We start from the raw sequence: 18346 nt of genomic DNA, 5'->3' as shown, positions 1-18346 counted from the left end.
AAGAAAGAGAGAGAGAGAGAGAGAGAGGAGTTAGGTTGTGTTCCTCAACAAGCTGACAGAGCAAAAAATGTCTTTTCAAATCGAGGAGTAAATGTATATTTGATAATGCATCAGAACAGGCATTAAATATGGATAAAAACTGTTATGTGCAAAAATGATTACACCATAGCTTTTTTCAAGTTCTGGTACGGAGTAGTGCATTCATGACTTGGCTTGTTTCTTACTTGTGGTGATTTTTAGAATGAAACTTGTTAATGTACTGTGGAAATTGTGGAAGCATTCAGAAATGCATCATTTCAGCTATATAATGGCTTATCAGTCAGTGCTTTGGGTCCAATTGAAAAAGGACAAACTAGAAAACCTTCATCTTACCCTGCATTCTATAAACATAACAAAATTTTGGGACACTAGTCCAAATGCGCATACGTTCAAACCAGAGATCTCCTATGCACCATCCAGCAAACCAGACTTTACATCTACTCTACAAAACGTAATTAATGTTGAGATGAATTAAACTGATAAAAAAATTATTGCCTCTTAGTAATAAAATGTCTGTGAGAAAGTGACAGATATGCTGAAAATTCCATCAAGAAAGAAAAATATGCTAAAGTTGCAGACAGAACATGTCATGCTCTGGCTACTCAAAAGAGAAAATCTAACTAGCCTGGCCTGGCATCTGTTGTCATGCACTACAAGCCTAGAAGACGTTAATCTGCCATTCAAAAGAAGACATATGCAACAAAAATCTGACTTAAATAAAACACTAATTACTGAGTTACACACAAGAAAAGAGACCCTGGTGTTTGCTCACTTTGACTTGCCTTACTTAAGTTTTCAGGTAATTATGAGGATTTTTTTGAGTTTCAGTTAATAAACCTGGTTGTTATTGCTGGTTGTCATAAGTTTTCTCATGGACATGAATGAATAAATGATACATTTATTTTGGAGGCTAATGAACAAACACAAATGAAACCAAAATCAGAAGGCAAAAAAGAGGGCAGGCAAATTCTTATGCATTTCTTTCAGAAAACAGGTGAGCCTAAGGTGCCAAAGGGAGGCACATTATTGCCTAGCCAAGGGACTAAATTTGGTGCTGGTTCTAGGATCAAGCTTTGTGATGCTACACTTAATGTCAGTACTGTGTGTGATACTGTGTCAGCTGTACCACTGGTAATTTTGATATTGCGCAGGCTATGAGGTAATTTCGAGGGCGTCGGTAAAAGCACAAGCTATGGATAGATGTTTCTGACGCAGATTGAAGACCTCTCTATGGCTCTCTCTGCAATAGTGTGATCACAGCTTTGCTCCAGGGCTTATTCTCCAGATTGCCTATGACTCAGAGAACTCTCATGCTGTTAGAAGCAGGACAAGCATACCTTCCAACCCAACACCGCTAACTTCTGATACTCCATAAAGCACACATGTAGCTCAAGGATTTGCGGTACCATCTCAAATATGCTCCAGGTTATTTACAGCAACTGCAGCTTTCCAAAATGAGTGGTTATTGAAAGCTGCCGCTTTAGCAGCTGCTGTAAAAATATTCTGAGAGGCTGTAGCTTCCCACAGTCCAATCTGGTCAATATTCCAGTCATATGTAAATGTAGACTGGCCAGTGTGTGTTTTTGGAGGTCTAGCATTTTGACATGCAGCGAGAAGAGGATGAAGGGGTTACAGGCATCATTGATCATCAGCTAGATTTGTAACTATGCAGGAATGAAAATGTCACTGTTGTTAGAAAGAAAGGATCATGTGATTTACCCATGAATCTAAAATGAATGGAGTGGCATTTCTGAACATTTGTAGCCCCTTTGGGTCCACCATTGGTAGAGGATTCATTTGATGCTTCCTGACAGAAGGAAATAGCCTACAGCAGAAGTTAGCTAGCTGTATGTCAGAGTGATCATGAGAAAACAAGTGGTTAATTTTTTATTACTGACCTACTGCACCTTTACTAAAAATATCAGTCATTTCTGAGCATATTTCAGCTTCTTCCTCAAGAGTTTTCCTGGTTCCTTTTCTCTCCCATCAGCTCCACCTTTTCTTGCTCTTACCCATCTCGTTGTAAACTCATATCACAGTCCTATTTGAAACATATAAAACATATTAAAATATATTACACAGAAGCCTCATTAGTTAAATGCATACATATTGTAGCATTGATGTAGCATAAGATACAGGGGAGGCCAAGATTCCACTGCAATAAGTGCTCTTTATTAAGGCACATACTAAGCCTTGAACTCATGGGGGAAGTTACAACTACACACAGGACTCACCATCATGGTGGACACTAACAACAACAATAAGCCCCTTTTTAGGAGGGCGCACATCTATCATGAGCCTCCATGCATGGCAGCTCACATGAGCACACCTTCTGAGTCCCTTGAAGCCAGCGCCAGCCAGTATCGGGTCACTACAATATGTACTTAGCAGCTTTGCTTGGGATACTTTTCCACGCCTCCATGCATATTAAAGTATTTAAAACACATATCTTCTCTAAAAAATACTTTCAACACAGCATCCTCAGATAAATTGAGCTTTGAATTCAAATAATGCACTAGCTTATTGAGTTAGACACTGCAATCCAAACCAACTTCTTTTATGTCTAATGTACTGTTTTAGTTTTCATATTTGAGGCTGAAACTCAATCCGTTTGGCGATGATGAAAGCACCCTCCTGTTTCTGCTCGGTGTGAACACTTGGCAACCCTTGTCCACCCCCTCCCACGCATCTCATGCTCTCATCGGGTGCCTCCCACCCATCCGTCTACACTGCCTTGTTTGCATCCTGGATCTTTTATTTCTTCTCTTTGCATGACTTCTGCTCTTTGCTCTCCCACCCACCCAGGCACTCTTCCCCTCTAGCATGTCCTCTGGGGGCTCTTGCTGGAGGACTTTGCTTTTTCCACATGCTGGACTGTGTGCTGGAGTCTGTCGTCCCTATAATTTTTTTTCATCAGATTTACCTTTGTGGACAGTTGGCACCACTAATATTGCCTATTTTTTCATGGTCCTACATGACAATGCCATATTATATATATATATATATATATATATATATATATATATATATATATATATATATACATATATATATATAGAGAGAGAGAGAGAGAGAGAGAGAGAGAGAGAGAGAGGTGGGCTGCTGCCAGAAGAGCTTACTGAAAAATCCCCTAAAAACCAGCAGTTTTTATTCAAATAGTCCATAGAAATCTATGAAAAATTTTTTGTCTGTGTCAGAACTGAGTTTAGTGTTTTCCTGAATCTGAATTTGGCATTTTACCTGATGTTCCACATCACCAGATTCTACAACAGCAGATGAATCTGATCTGATCAGGCAGTGAACTCTATATCCTCATTTCTTACTCCATAAAATCCTACAGTTTGACTGGATATAAATCAAACTGTTAACCTTTACCTGACAGCTTTTAATTAACAGTGTCAAACATGAAAAGATAGTGAAGTAAGTCTTGTGAGTGGCATGGTTAGTTTCTTTTTCACATGTATGAGCTCTTTTTCTAATAGTTTTCGAATGATGAGTGCAAATGATGCATGCAAACAACATTTTCTGTAAATGATTAGCTCTCTTTTAGTATTCGTGTGAAATGAATGCCTTTGTAAACTTGTAGAACATGATGAAATCTAAGATGCTGAAAAAATCACGGTGTGCCTACAAATGACTTTAACATTCATTTAAGTTAATTCACAGTTTAAGCATAACGCCCCAACATGAAGCCTTTTAAGCCAGATAGAACAGATAGAACCTCTATTTATGATTTTTGTCAATGAGATGTCTCAAAAGAAGATTTATACCAGATTGACCTTTTGACTTTGCCATGTTAAAGTCAGATTACTATTTATTATTATTATTATTATTATTATTATTATTATTTGTAGGAGTAGTAGTAGTATTTAGTGTACCAATTTATAAATTATTTCTCTGTTATGTAACTTTTTTTCTGAGGAGTGAAGCTTGAACTTCCTGATCTTCAACATTTACATGTACTGCTCCACATAGAATTGACTGTTTCTGTAAAAGTGAGATCAGTGACTGTTTCTGTGAGACACAATATTTATGTCACCTATAATCTATCAGTCTGATTCATAAAAAATTTGAACTTGTTGTGTTTGCCATGTGTTAAGTTAAATTCTTGTTAAAATGTCTTGTTGAAATTACATTGAAGTTGAGTTTAATTGAAAAGTTATCTGATTTACTTTAGTAATGCTTTGGATTAGGTTACAAGTGCATGTATTATTTATTAATCTGTAACAGAATACATTTTTAAAGTAACCTTCCCAACCCTGGTGGCTGGGCTGTTGTTGTTCTCAGATGCTTTCATTTCACAATTATAGCACTTACAGTTGACTGGGGCAGATCTAGCAGGCAAGATATTACTAACTTGTGGCATACTATGACAGTGCCACCTTTAAAGTCACAACCACTTTCACTGCCAATATTTGTCTAGGAAAATTACACGACAATATGTTGGATTTTACATATTTGTTAGCAATGAGTGAGGCTAAAATGTCTGAACTCAATAATTATGAAGGGTGTCCACATACTTTTGGCCATATGGTGTATGTTGATCAGATGCATTATGTTAGGTTTATGTTGGGGCAGCATGATAGATGCAGGTCTTCTTATGCTATCATTCTGCAAAATCACCACAAATGCAATGCAAGACCTAAAAATTAATTGTTTAATTAACCTCTGCGATACTAACCAAATGGAAGCAACAGCTCATGAGAGAATAGAAAACCACTAGACACAGTACAATTACTCTCCATCTACACTACTGAAAACAAAAGCACAGTCCTTCAAGCCTTCACATGCAAGGAGCATTTTCAGAACTGCACTTCAGGGCGCTGACATACTCTTTCATTCTCTATATATACACAATACATGTCAAAACGACTTTCAAACGTGAAAACGTTCAGGACCGAAAATGCCCGCAAGCAACATCACGCCATAAGACCTTTACTTGAACTAGCTCCAGCAGGGAGGAGAGAAAGAAAAATAAAAAAACAAACACTTTTTTTAGATTTAATAAATCACTGAATATAGTGAAACAAGAAACATGTTATCAGGTCTATAAATGCACTCCCAGGCATCACTATGGTCCACCAGAGATGAAGAAGTAGTTGAGATTCTTTGGAGCTGTGTTCCTCTCCACATTGTGCTTAACCTTTGCCACAGTACTGCCTGTGTTCCAGGCTGACTTCAGACTGAATCATCCACAGAGGAAGCACACTGCTGAGCTTCTGTGCATGATCATACGTCTCCTGCACTACCCAGTTTATCAGCATGCACTGATCAGTTAACACTGCAAGATGGACATACAGAATGGTTTAATTGACTTATAATATGATTACAAATATATCAGGGCTGTGAATTTAAATAATTCATAGTTTTTTATTAGGTGAATTGTGATTAACTGCACTTTTTGTATTGATATAATAACATTATTATCATTGTGTGAATAGAGGGTTTCCAAACTTCCTCACTGAGAGCACAGTGAGAGCACAGTGGCTGCATGTTCCAACCAATGAGTGTATATTTCATAAACAGTTGTATGCAAAAGTTTGGCCAGATTACATATTTTGTTGGTTTTTAAAGTTCAAAGAAGTAAACACAAACCTCTACAGTCTTCTGCAAATGTTAATGCACAGGTAATTTATATTTGATTAACTTATTGTGGCACAAACTTACATACAACTGTATTTCATATATAAGTCAATGGTTTAAACTCCTCCATGATCGTAGCCTTTCACTCTTATAGTCGTCCATGTAGTTCATGGATTCTTGTTATGATGGAGGCCCTCCAAGGGAACTCTAGCTTTTTATTTAAATGTTGCTTTTGTTAGTTTGTTGCTCATTGATGTATTCATAGTTCCAGCGAGCACTATCCAGAATAGTCTGTCAAAGGTATTGCATTACAAGTCATTTAAAAGCTGTATCTGAATGAGAGGGCTACAATCACAACTTCTTATCAGTATCTGGGCCTCACGCTGGAGCAATCGTGTGCAAAAATTGCAATATTTGTAAAATAGTCTGTAATAGTAGTCAATAGTTTCTAAAATCCAGATTGAAACACATTTCAAGTCTATGGTTAGTGTACAGACTCTCTTTTTGTTTTCTATAGTTTGTAATTTTGACGTTATTATAGGGCTATGTAGTATGGAGCAGATATGGCTCTGCAATCCAGCACACTTGCAATGAAACAATGACTATGATGTTAAGGGTGCAAAATGTCAGCTTCTACTGGTATGTATATCCATATTAAGCAAGCGAGCTATGAATCACATGACTTATCTTTCATAGTGAAGTTCTCCCAGGCTTGAACTCCAGGCCATGTCTCAGCACCTGCTTCTTTTAAAGTGCTTTTTAGTCTTGCTTCCCATGAGTGAAAAGCTCAGTGGCATACAGGTTCGGTGATCGACTTGACCAGTGAGGAACTCTCCACTTTTTAGCCTTAAAGAACTCCAAAACTCTACAGTTGCTTTACTGTATTTTTACTCTTTCTGACACTGGTTAATCGACATCTCATCTGTTCATAAGACTTTGCTCTGCAGGGTTTTTGTATGTTTTTTAGCAAGCTGTAACCTGACTTTTCTATTCTTGAGGCTTACCAGTGGAATACATCTTCTAGTAAACCCTCTGAGGTCATGTTGTTTTTTTTTCTTCTCTTTATGGTATCCTTTGACACATCTAAGCCTGCATCCAGAATAGTGTTCTTGAACTGTTCAACGTTTTTTTTTTTTGGTTTTGTTTTCAGAAGGTATTCCTTGGGCCAGGTTGTTTTCTGTTGCTCACCAGCATGTATTTATACAAAACAGATGAAGTTACAGTTACTAGAATATACTGCAATCCAATATATGCCAGATAGACATATGATTAAGTAATTTATTTAGTGTTGCACCAATACTGCACTGATATCGGTGCCAGTAATCACATTTAATTACAGAATTGGTATCGATGATGGGGAAACTAATACCTATGACAGACACCACAAAGCAATTTCTGACGTGCACGTGCACTGACATGTGCATGTGCTCCAGCAGACGGAACTTAACGTCAGCGGTGTGGGTTAAAAATGCTCTTGGCCAAATTTTGTGGAAAGGAAGTAATAGTGGGCGACAGACCAGTTGGAATTCTTCCTTGGGTATTAGTTTCACCGGTACACTGCAAATAAGACAGTTAACCGTGTACAAACAGTGTACAACACACCAATGGGAGCTCCTCAAAATGACTTGAATGTTTTTTTTTCAGTAATCACCTCTCCTGCTGTGTTGTCACACTGTAATGTTAGTCCAGTTAGTTAGGTTGTTATTGACACAGTAAAATGTTAGAGAGACATATAGAAGGAACTGCCAGTTTTCTCTGGGTGACGAAGCCTGGGTAGCTTTAGCCTTGGTTTAGTCTTTAGCATAGCAGCCTACTGGCTGGGCAATACTTACAATGCATCTCTGTTTCTTGTGGACAACATGAATAACTGTAATATTTATTAAACTCCAGCAGAGACTGACATTCGGAGATGTAACCGTGAGTGTGAGATGCAAATATTAGACAAATGCTTTAAGAAATTCAGATCGGAAACAACATTTAGCACAGTTCCATTGGCTTTTGTATTGTAGGTGTGTCTGATGAAATGGCCAAAGAGTATAACAACAAGGTTGCCTAATAAATTGGCAACATAATACAGGGACATTCACTCGAAAGAGGTCCAAAATATTCTGCTATAACTCCCGTTAGGATTAAACAGAACCAAAAAATATGCTACATTTTTGACGTATGTGTAATCGACTGTATTATATGTGATGATGGTTTGTTCGAAGCTCCATATACAGAGAAGCACACTGCTGAGCTTCTGTGCATGATCATACGTCTACTGCACTACCCAGTTTATCAGCATGCACTGATCAGCTAACACTGTAAGATGGACATGCAGAATGGTTTAATTGACTTATAATATGATTACAAATATATCAGGGCTGTGAATTTAAATAATTTATAGTTTTTTATTAGGTGAATTGTGATTAACTGCACATTTTGTATTGTTATTTGCTCAGATTGAACCCTAAAAAATACTTTTATATTTTAAAAGCAGGGCATTTTAAGTAGCTACATGAGTGGACAAAATAAGCTTGTTACTTTCAACAGCATTAAATAATGATATAATAACATTATTATCATTGTGTGAATGGAGGGTTTCCAAACTTCCTCACTGAGAGCACAGTGAGAGCACAGTGGCTGCATGTTCCAACCAATGAGTGTATATTTCATAAACAGTTGTATGCAAAAGTTTGGCCAGATTACATATTTTGTTGGTTTTTAAAGTTCAAAGAAGTAAACACAAACCTCTACAGTCTTCTGCAAATGTTAATGCACAGGTAATTTATATTTGATTAACTTATTGTGGCACAAACTTACATACAACTGTATTTCATATATAAGTCAATGGTTTAAACTCCTCCATGATCGTAGCCTTTCACTCTTATAGTCGTCCATGTAGTTCATGGATTCTTGTTATGATGGAGGCCCTCCAAGGGAACTCTAGCTTTTTATTTAAATGTTGCTTTTGTTATGTTGATGTATTCATAGTTCCAGCGAGAGCTATCCAGAATAGTCTGTCAAAGGTATTGCATTACAAGTCATTTAAATGCTGTATCTGAATGAGAGGGCTACAATCACAACTTCTTATCATTACATGGGCCTTCCATTGGCTTTTGTATTGTAGGTGTGTCTGATGACATGGCCAACGAGTATAGCTACAAGGTTGCCTAATAAACTGGCAAAATAATACAGGGAGCACTCAAAAGAGGCCGCAAATATTCTGCTGTAACTCCCGTTAGGATTAAACAATCTGAACCAAAAAATATGCTACATTCTTGATGTATGTGTAATCGACTGTATTATATGTGATGGCTTGTTTGAAGCTCCATATACAAAGGAGCACAATGCACATTGTTTTGTTCAGATTACTTTGTCCTAGTGAGAGTTATTACAGAATATGCGGGCCCTCGAGTGAATCTCCCTGTATATTTATTGTAGTTCTACATTTATACTAGACTGTAGTCCAACTATTTCTCTGCATAATTTGTTTGCCCCTTTCCCCTGTCTTTCAGGGGTCAGGATCCCCAGAGAGCCACCACAGAGTGTTAATGTTTATTGTTCTGGTATGGGTGGATAAGACACTTAAACACTTCAGTGTCACTGCTGGACTGAGAATAATGTACCAACCAACACTTTCCAGCCAACAGCGTTCGGTGGGCAGTATCCTGTGACCACTGATGAAGGACCAGAAGATGACCGACGCAAACTATGCAGAAACAGATGAGCTATTGTCTCTGATTTTATATCTATAAGGTGGACAAACACAATAGGTGTCTGTAATAGAGTGGACAGACAGTGGATACAGTGTTAAAAAACTCTAGCAGTACTGCTGTGTCTGATCCACTCACAGTATCACAGAGCAACACACACTAACATGCCTCCACCACGTCAGTGCTGAGAATGATCCACCACCCAAATAATACCTGTGATAGTCCTGTACGAGTCCTGACCATTGAAGAACAGAGTGAAAGTGGGCTAAAAAAGTGTGCTGGTAAAGCAGATGAAATGTACAATGAGTGTAGATACAAGGCGTACTTAATTAAGAGGCCCCTTAAAGAGTGTGTATATATAAATACATACAAATATACATATATATCCATGTTTGCCATAATTGTTGGCACCTCTTCATTTAAAACGTTGTGCAGTCACCAAACACACCAGACTCACTTCTGGTGTTTGTTGTTCTCAGAAACCTCTGTTTTAGTCTCATCTGACCCTAGGACATGGTCCCACTGAAAGTTCTGCTAATGTCTGGCAAACTGTAGGAACCTGTGTTTGTCAGTCTTTCATAGCAGAAGCTTTCTTCTGGTTACCCCCAACCCCCCCAAGCCAAATTTGTGGTTATATAGCTGATGTCTGATTGTAGTTTGGTAGATGTTCTGACCCAAAGACCTAACTAATATCTGCAGTTTGCCATCTGTGATCCTTGGAGATTCTTGGTCTGCTTGAACTATCCTCCTCATGCATGGGGTCAGTACAGTCATACATCTTCTACATGTTGTTTTAAACTTCTTAATTATTGCCCTGCATGTGGAAATGGGCATTTTTAACTGTTTAGATATTTTCTTGCAGGTATTTCCTGATTTGTGCAGCTCAACAACCTTTTGTTTATCATTGCTGTACCTCTGCTCTTTCTCATAGTGATCGATAACTGAGGTGGTTTGGCCTGTGTTTCATCTCATATATATTCCCCTGTGAAACAGGAAGTCATGGCTGACCATTTAAGTGTTCCTAATTGCTCAGGTGAACTTAGAAACATAAAATATAAATGGGAATATACAACTCCAATTCCAATGAAGTTTGGATGTTGTGTAAAACATAAATAAAAACAGAATACAATGATTTGCAAATCCTTTTCAACCTATATTCAATTGAATACACTACAAAGACAAGATATTTAATGTTCAAATGGATAAACTTTATTGTTTTTTGCAAATATTCACTCATTTTGTATTTGATGCCTGCAACACGTTCCAAAGAAGTTTGGACAGGGGCATGTTTACCACTGTGTTACATCACCTTTCCTTTTAACAACACTCAATAAGTGTTTGGGAACTGAGGACACTAATTGTTGAAGCTTTGTAGGTGGAATTCTTTCCCATTCTTGCTTGATGTACAACTTCATTTGCTCTGCAGGCTGGTGTCTCCGTTGTTGTATTTTGTGCTTCATAATATGCCACACATTTTCAATGGGAGACAGGTCTGGACTGCAGGCAGGCCAGTCTAGTACCCGCACTCTTTTACTACGAAGACACGCTGTTGTAACACATGCAGAATGTGGCTTGGCATTGTCTTGCTGAAATAAGCAGGGACGTCCCTGAAAAAGACGTTGCTTGGATGGCAGCATATGTTGCTCCAAAACCTGTATGTACCTTTCAGCATTAATGGTGACTTCGTAGATGTGCAAGTTACCCCTGCCATGGGCACTAACACACCCCCACACCATCAGAGATGCTGGCTTTTGAACAATCCGGACAGTCCTTTTCCTCTTTGGCCTGTAAGACACAACATCCATGACTTCCAAAAACAATTTGAAATGTGGACTCGTCAGACCACAGGACACTTTTCCACTTTGCATCAGTCCATCTCAGAGGAGCTCGGGCCCAGAGAAGTGCCGCCTGAGGGATCGAAGGTCACGGGTATGCAATGTTGGCGATTTCTCCAGATTCTCTGAATCTTTTGATGATATTATGGCCTGTAGATGATGAAATTCCTAAATTCCTTGCAATTGCACGTTGAGAAACGTTCTTAAACTGTTGAACTATTTGCTCGTGCAGTCTTTATATCCAATCATGACACTCACCTGTTTCCAATTAATCTGTTCACCTGTGGAATGTTCCAAACAAGTGTTTTTTGAGCATTCCTCAACTTTCCCAGTCTTTTGTTGCCCCTGTCCAAAACTTCTTTGGAACATGTTGCAGGCATCAAATTCAAAATGAGTGAATATTTGCAAAAAACAATAAAGTTTATCCGTTTGAACATTAAATATCTTGTCTTTGTAGTGTATTCAATTGAATATAGGTTGAAAAGGATTTGCAAATCATCATGTTTACACAATGTCCCAACTTCACTGGAATCAGGGTTGTATTTCAAGTCAAGTCAAGAGGCTTTTATTGTCATTCCATCTATGTACAAGTACACAGTGGAGTGAAATTACATTCCTCCAAGGAACAACATGGTGCAACATAAAACAGAATAAGCAGTACAACATGCAAAATGCAGACAGAAGTGTGCAAAAAAATTAGACTAGAAACAATACAATAAATATGATAAATAAAACAGACATTAGACAGTAAACAGACAGGACAGCACCAACACCGCACTCATTTCTGAGCATGAGGTAAGGCTGTATAAGGTGTAAAGATTATTTAACATGCTGTGATCTGTGAATACGTGAACACAGCAGTAGCGAGGTAAGATACACACGGTTTAAGAAAATTTAAGAAAAAATATTTTTTAAGGTTTAGTTTTTTTTTCAATCATTCTTTAAATAAACATTATATTTTTGGTAATATTTTAAATAAAATATCAAAAAGAACAAGTAAGCTCATTTTGTTCACAATTACCGGGGGGCCAATATTTGTGGAGGGGATATATATTTATAGGGCATATAGACTCAATGGCATTTTATTAAGCTCTTTCTCTCTCTCTATTTCTCCCTCTCTGTGCTGATTCTGCATACCTTTCAAATTTGGTTCATAAGGTTGCACTCATATTGGTCTTAACTTGAATTACATAAGGATTACATAAGGCTCCAGCCACCAACTGTATGCATTACCACACGTTATTATCCAGTTAGCGTCCATCTCTATTGTACAACAGACACCGGCACAGTGAGCTCATTGCTTTCTGTGTGTAGAAGCTCCATAATGGCAAAGCATTTCCCGGAATTGAGACTCTAGCAGTCTGTGGTGGAAAACACTGCCTTGAGAGTTCCTGTCGTCACTGACAGAGCATTTAAATGGAGCTTCCCAACAGCCCATAACCCCCACCCACCCACCAACAGGCAACTGTGGGATGGAGTAATGTGGTATAGAAATGGATAGAACATCAAAAGAAAACAATAGGGCAGGTTTTGAGAAGACTCTGGGTTTGGGGTTGTAGTGGCAGGATGGCAGCATCCACATTATTAGATGGTGTCAGTGACCTTTGAGAAGACAGAAGGGTACTTTAGTTAATAGGGTGGATTAAAATGGTCTAGGTTCTTATCAAACTTCAAACAGGTGAAGAATGGGTGAGTGCTTTGTGAGTGGTGAACAGCTAATGTTTTGAGTGAAAGGCAAGGTAATGGATTTGTTGCCACTGCAAACCTGCAGAGGCTTTTCCGTAGTCTTTCCGCCCATGGGCTTCTGCACAGCCGAACATATTTAATAAATCAATCTTATTTCGCTGACCGTTCACTAGCAGCTAAAGCACTATGCGAGAAAAGGTAATGCATCAGTGACATGACTGCACACAAAACAGTGACATGTATTACTCTCCCATGTATCTGCTTTGCTTCTGCAGTGCACTTACAACTCACTTAACCCTTAAAGTCCAGAGGTCTTACTGTCATTTTGATATTCAGTGTAGCTGCATTGCATTCCATATTTAATGACATTGTTAGTTACACAATTAATTGAACTTAACTGAACATTTTCAATGCAATTGCACTCCAGAGAGATGACTGTGAATTCTGTTAAACAACGCTGTAAATGAATTTATCTCAGGTTAAAGTCACATTTTATGTGTGGGCACTATGCACATTTATTGCCGTGGCTTGCTCTGCAATAACTTTGTAGGTTTTATTCATATTTACTGTGCATTGAGGTAGATATTCCTTCAAAAGTTGACAATAAGCCCTTATAATCCCAGGCTTATTACATACTTAGGCTTATAATTCAGTAACTACAGGGACATCAATGCAAACTGGTTGAGGTATTCTTAGGCCATATTAGCCTGAATGCTCTAGGCTAGCTAGTTAGCAAACACTGGCCAGGCTCTATGTTGTTCTGCCAGCTAATTTAACGTAGAAGTTAGATGTCACGAAGCACAGGTTATGTATTTTCCTAATTTACATACCAAATTAAAAAAGCCTGTGTTAATGGAAATAACATCTTAAAAATAAAATAAATTGCATTGTTTCTAGAAGTGTTAAACAATAACACAATGTGTGTTTTAGTGGTGGTTTAGTGAAGTTTAGTTCACTAAACTGGTGGTTTAGTGAAATATTAAACTTGACTAAGTCAACATAATTTAGAAAAGTGTGCCCAAACACTTGGAAACAGCAAACTGCTAAGGTGTAATTGAGCATTTTTTAGCTGCAAGTCAATGCGCTATTTCAACAGGATGTCAAGACACCCCATGATGAGCTGTGAAGATCTAAGACACCTGGGATTACTGAGCAATAATTACTCCCATGCTCTACTGCACACTATTACACTGGACATAAATGTATAAAAAGTAATTAACTAAACTCATTAAAGCTGGCCCTCACACTGTTCTTGAAAAAATGGCATGGCCTAATAATCAGCTTACATCACTCCTGCGGAGATAGACCTTTGAAAGCTTGCAGTAAAAGCACAAATGTGTTGGTCATTATTGATTGAAAACCAAAATCATCTTCTGGCTGAAAATGGCCATTAAAAGATGGATCCAGGGAGTTTTTCAAAAGTGTCATAGTACAAAGATCAAGAGCCAGTAGCACTTGATAATTCCACACTGTAAATCCTACTGTTAAAGTTTATTAATTGGATTGAGTAGCGAACACTTTACAGGTATTTACAATTTTTACCATGAGTGCTTTGTGTTCAAATTTACCAGTTCAAACTATATTGTTAATGTAAAGTCCATTCAGTTCAATGCGGCTTTATTGTCATACTGTACATACATGGTTGTACGGTGTAACAAAAACTGGTTGTAGGCTCAGAACAGCTTCTGATTAGCCCACACAAGCACACAAAACCAATAAAATCCCCTGAAACAGGTGATCCTGTTCCTTTTGGAACAATTTTGATCTCATCATTTTGTTACTTTATGGAGTAATCCATTCTTAAATGATCTTTGATACCAATGCTCACATAGTGCTTTTATCAAATGTGCTTGCAGAAAGTTAATGTAGCTTAACTGTTTTGAGTAGCTGTTGTATTTCCATTCATGACATATCTGCTGAGGCAATTATCTGCCATGAAGTTCTTAAATGGTTACTCATGAAAGTTTGATTTATAACTACTTTAAAGATTTAATTACAGTCAATGTAATGTTATTACATTTGGTGATGGGAATAAACCTTTTGAGTTGCATCTAGTGAAAATGTTTGGCTTACTCAATAATTTAAGTCATTATGCGACTGAAATGTGTAATTAATCCTAAACCTGTTTAAGCAAATCGATTAAATTAGTTTAATTTGAACTCTGCTAACATGCGCTGGTTTAGAGTGTACCACTGAGACGTTTGGGATCCTTTCCCATTCTGTAATATTAATCATTTTTGTTACTTATAACTTATTTAGTTACAATAATAACTTAACTTATATAATAGAAAATTATATATAACATATTAAACGATTAATAAAATTCTGTTATTTTATTTTTTAGTATGCTTAATGTCATGACATTTATTTCAAATTTTATTATAACTGCTCACCAATTTTGAAATCCAGAGCATGCTGCATACTTTTAGTTTTATATATATATATATATATATATATATATATATATATATATATATATATATATATATATATATATATATATATATATACTTACTTTATATATTCATATTTTCATACATTCTTAAAGTTCTACAGCATTCTCAGGCCTTTTAAAGACATCTCTAGCTCTTGTCATCATTCTGGACACATCCTTGATTGATTGATTGATTGATTGATTGATTGATTGATTGATTGATCAATCAATTGATTGATTAATTGACAGGTTGATTGGTTTGTTTATTTCTTTTACTTAGCTTCCTCATAATTTGAGCTTCACATGACAAGCATCCTAGAATAATTTTATATGCTTGTCTTCATGGATGGGTGGATCTTCAACTTGATTTTTTTGTATAATTTTGAATGCTGGTTCCCATCTTTAGGTGATAATAGAGTCCATGTGGCTACAGAAGATGACTGGTGCTATATGCATGTGCCAAAGACTAACAAATGTCCAGCTTTACCTGCTGCGTCTCTGTGATCTATGACCAGTACACTAACAGACTGATTACACTTCTCTCCATGCCAGTGACTCAGTTGAAAGAGAAAGTTTGCACACACTGCTATCGATACCATGAATCACTCCCATCCATTTTGGCTAGCTTCATTTTCATCTCACTTATTTCCATACTTGAAATTCATGACATGCAAATGCGAAGCTTTCCTAACCTCAAGCTAGCCATTAGAGCTATAGCCATATTATGGCAATATTGCACTCAAGGGGCTTTCAGATTGATGCCTTTAAAGTTCTCTCCCTCTTCATGCAAATATAAAGCAAAAGCAACACTGACAGATACTGTCGCTCACACTGATTAGCAGTATGTATACAACCCTGCCCACCCAGGTGGAAAACCTGCTGACGGCATATACTTCCTCACAGCTGAGACACAGACTTTAAGCCTGCCGCTGCCCAAAAAATAGTAACTGCATGGTGCTGTTTAATAAAAGCAACTCATAAGGTTTATTATAGGCTGAATATTCTGAGCCACCTGCTTTGACATTTACATAAACTACATTTGGCTCAGCATACAATTAAAGGGATATGGATCTGATGCATCTGTAGATTGCAATCAATTAGCATGGGCAAAGAATTCCAAGAATTTTCCAAAAATGTCGACTTTAAACATTTCTGTAATGGGAGCATCTGGCCATTGGTTTCTATTACAAATGCATTTTGAATCATCTGCTTTTTTTGCTCTTTCCTTAGTACAGATTTATTGTTTGTGCTAATTATTGTCTTAATTATAGTTGACTGTTTGCGATGGACATTAGGTTTCATTTTACTTTTACATTCAGTCACTCAGAAAGATCACACTTATTAACGAAAATTAGTACACTGCATATGTCAAAATATGTAATAAATAGGTAATAAATATGCATGACACCAGAAGAAACCATTTATTTGCAAATAGAACAATGTTAAACAACACTAACTCAGTGCTGTTCTGGAACTTTCACTGAACAAGCCTGACTCAGGTCCTCTTTTCAACTGATTAAAGGGACAGAGAAGACAGACTCTAGACAGAGAAAGCACTACAACTGCATGTGACAGGAAAAATGTTGCTAGCACCTCTCATTAAGAACAGTTTTTCTAATAACATGGTATCTGATGCTAAACTGTTGAAAAGTTAGTGATTTTCTATTCTCTGTAAACTCGTCACGTAACACCACGAACTATAGTACTATAGAACTATAATGTCTCAAACCACAAAGTGGTCTGATAGTTATTGATCTATTGTTGCTTTGTATTATCAATGTAGTATGACTGCTGTCAGTGGTAGTAGCAGTTTATTTGTCTTTTGACAGCAAGATTAGCTTCATCATGCAGAAATATCCAAAACACCAGGCAAAATTATACTCGTAAATCACTAGCACTGTCTTCATTTCAGTCCGGAGTCTTTTTATGAAATCAATAAACATAAATGTGAGTCATAATGATGTAAAAGAGACAATCTACATAAACTGTTGCAACAAATGTCTGCTATTAATCACACTCATATGGTGCTTTTTGTATTATTTGGAAATGCCAGCTGGTTATTGAACAAGAATACAGAACATAAGTTGCAATATACATATATATATATATATATATAAATATTACATTACTGCAATGTTGAGTAGAAAATCAATAAATACACCTGATATGTAAGATTTATGTCACTTCAGAAGCCTTGAGATTTCACATCATCTCCTAAAGTCTTAGGATTTCTAAAAACAAGCACATTTTTTAAATTAGATGACTAAGTCAATAGTCTGACATGATGTATAATGTTCACATATGCAAAGCTCATTTCTATACAGAAAGAGTTTGCACTTCATATTGATTAGTGTATGAAGGACCATAATTATAAGAATGAATTCAGTTGGCAGATAATTGTATGTTCACATTTGGCATCAGGTGAAGTTCATTGCTTGTGCTTGTGTGGGGTGTAATGAAGGGGTCAAGTGGTCACACTATTAATACTGCAGCTCTGTTGCACTCATGGACACATTATAAACAGCAGTTTACAGCGTACTGTGCAGATAAGCAACAAATCTACCCCTATCTCAGATTCTATAGAGTAGAACGTTTAGTCCACAAGGTGCACTTGTGATTTTTGAAATTAAAGACCCGCAAAAGAAAAACACAATAGTTTGATTTACTTACCGCAGTTTGGATTCAGTTCATCCACAGCTCAGTGCATTCATGATGGTCAGAAAAAGGTAGTAGAGGCTGCTGTGGAGGGATGAGAAAAGACTGAAGTCAGTAGAACAGCAAGAGAAGTACGATCTGTTCTTCACTCCAACTCTGCCTCATCTGTGAGCAAAGCAAGCGCTTGTGGAGTGCTAGCGGCACATTTGATGAACATGAGCAACAGGCTACAGCCCTCCCTCCCTCACTCCCTCTCTCACACACACACACACATACACAGCTCTGAGCTGTGACATCAGAGGTGGGATGTGCCATTATTCTAAGAGCTTTTGAGAAAAATCCATAGCAACCAGCCTGTAGCGAGAGGTGGATTCCCCTCCTTCAAATGGGAATAATCACTGCTGTTTTTTTGTTTT

General features: G+C 37.3%; 1 protein-coding gene across 1 annotated transcript in view; it reads right to left on the bottom strand.

The window, feature by feature from the left end:
- kcng1 (potassium voltage-gated channel, subfamily G, member 1) overlaps nucleotides 1-18135 on the bottom strand; it is a 41410-nt gene extending 23275 nt beyond the window's left edge. Inside the window, exon 1 of the mRNA XM_017694173.2 lies at nucleotides 17946-18135. The gene's annotated coding sequence lies outside the window, so the exon portion shown is untranslated. The remainder of the gene's footprint in view (nucleotides 1-17945) is intronic.
- Nucleotides 18136-18346: the final 211 nt, after the last annotated feature.

This window comes from Pygocentrus nattereri, chromosome 9 (genome assembly GCF_015220715.1).
Source record: "Pygocentrus nattereri isolate fPygNat1 chromosome 9, fPygNat1.pri, whole genome shotgun sequence".
Lineage (NCBI taxonomy): Eukaryota > Metazoa > Chordata > Actinopteri > Characiformes > Serrasalmidae > Pygocentrus > Pygocentrus nattereri.
Note: the sequence above shows the minus strand (reverse complement) of the source record. Positions and strands in the feature narration are given on the sequence as shown.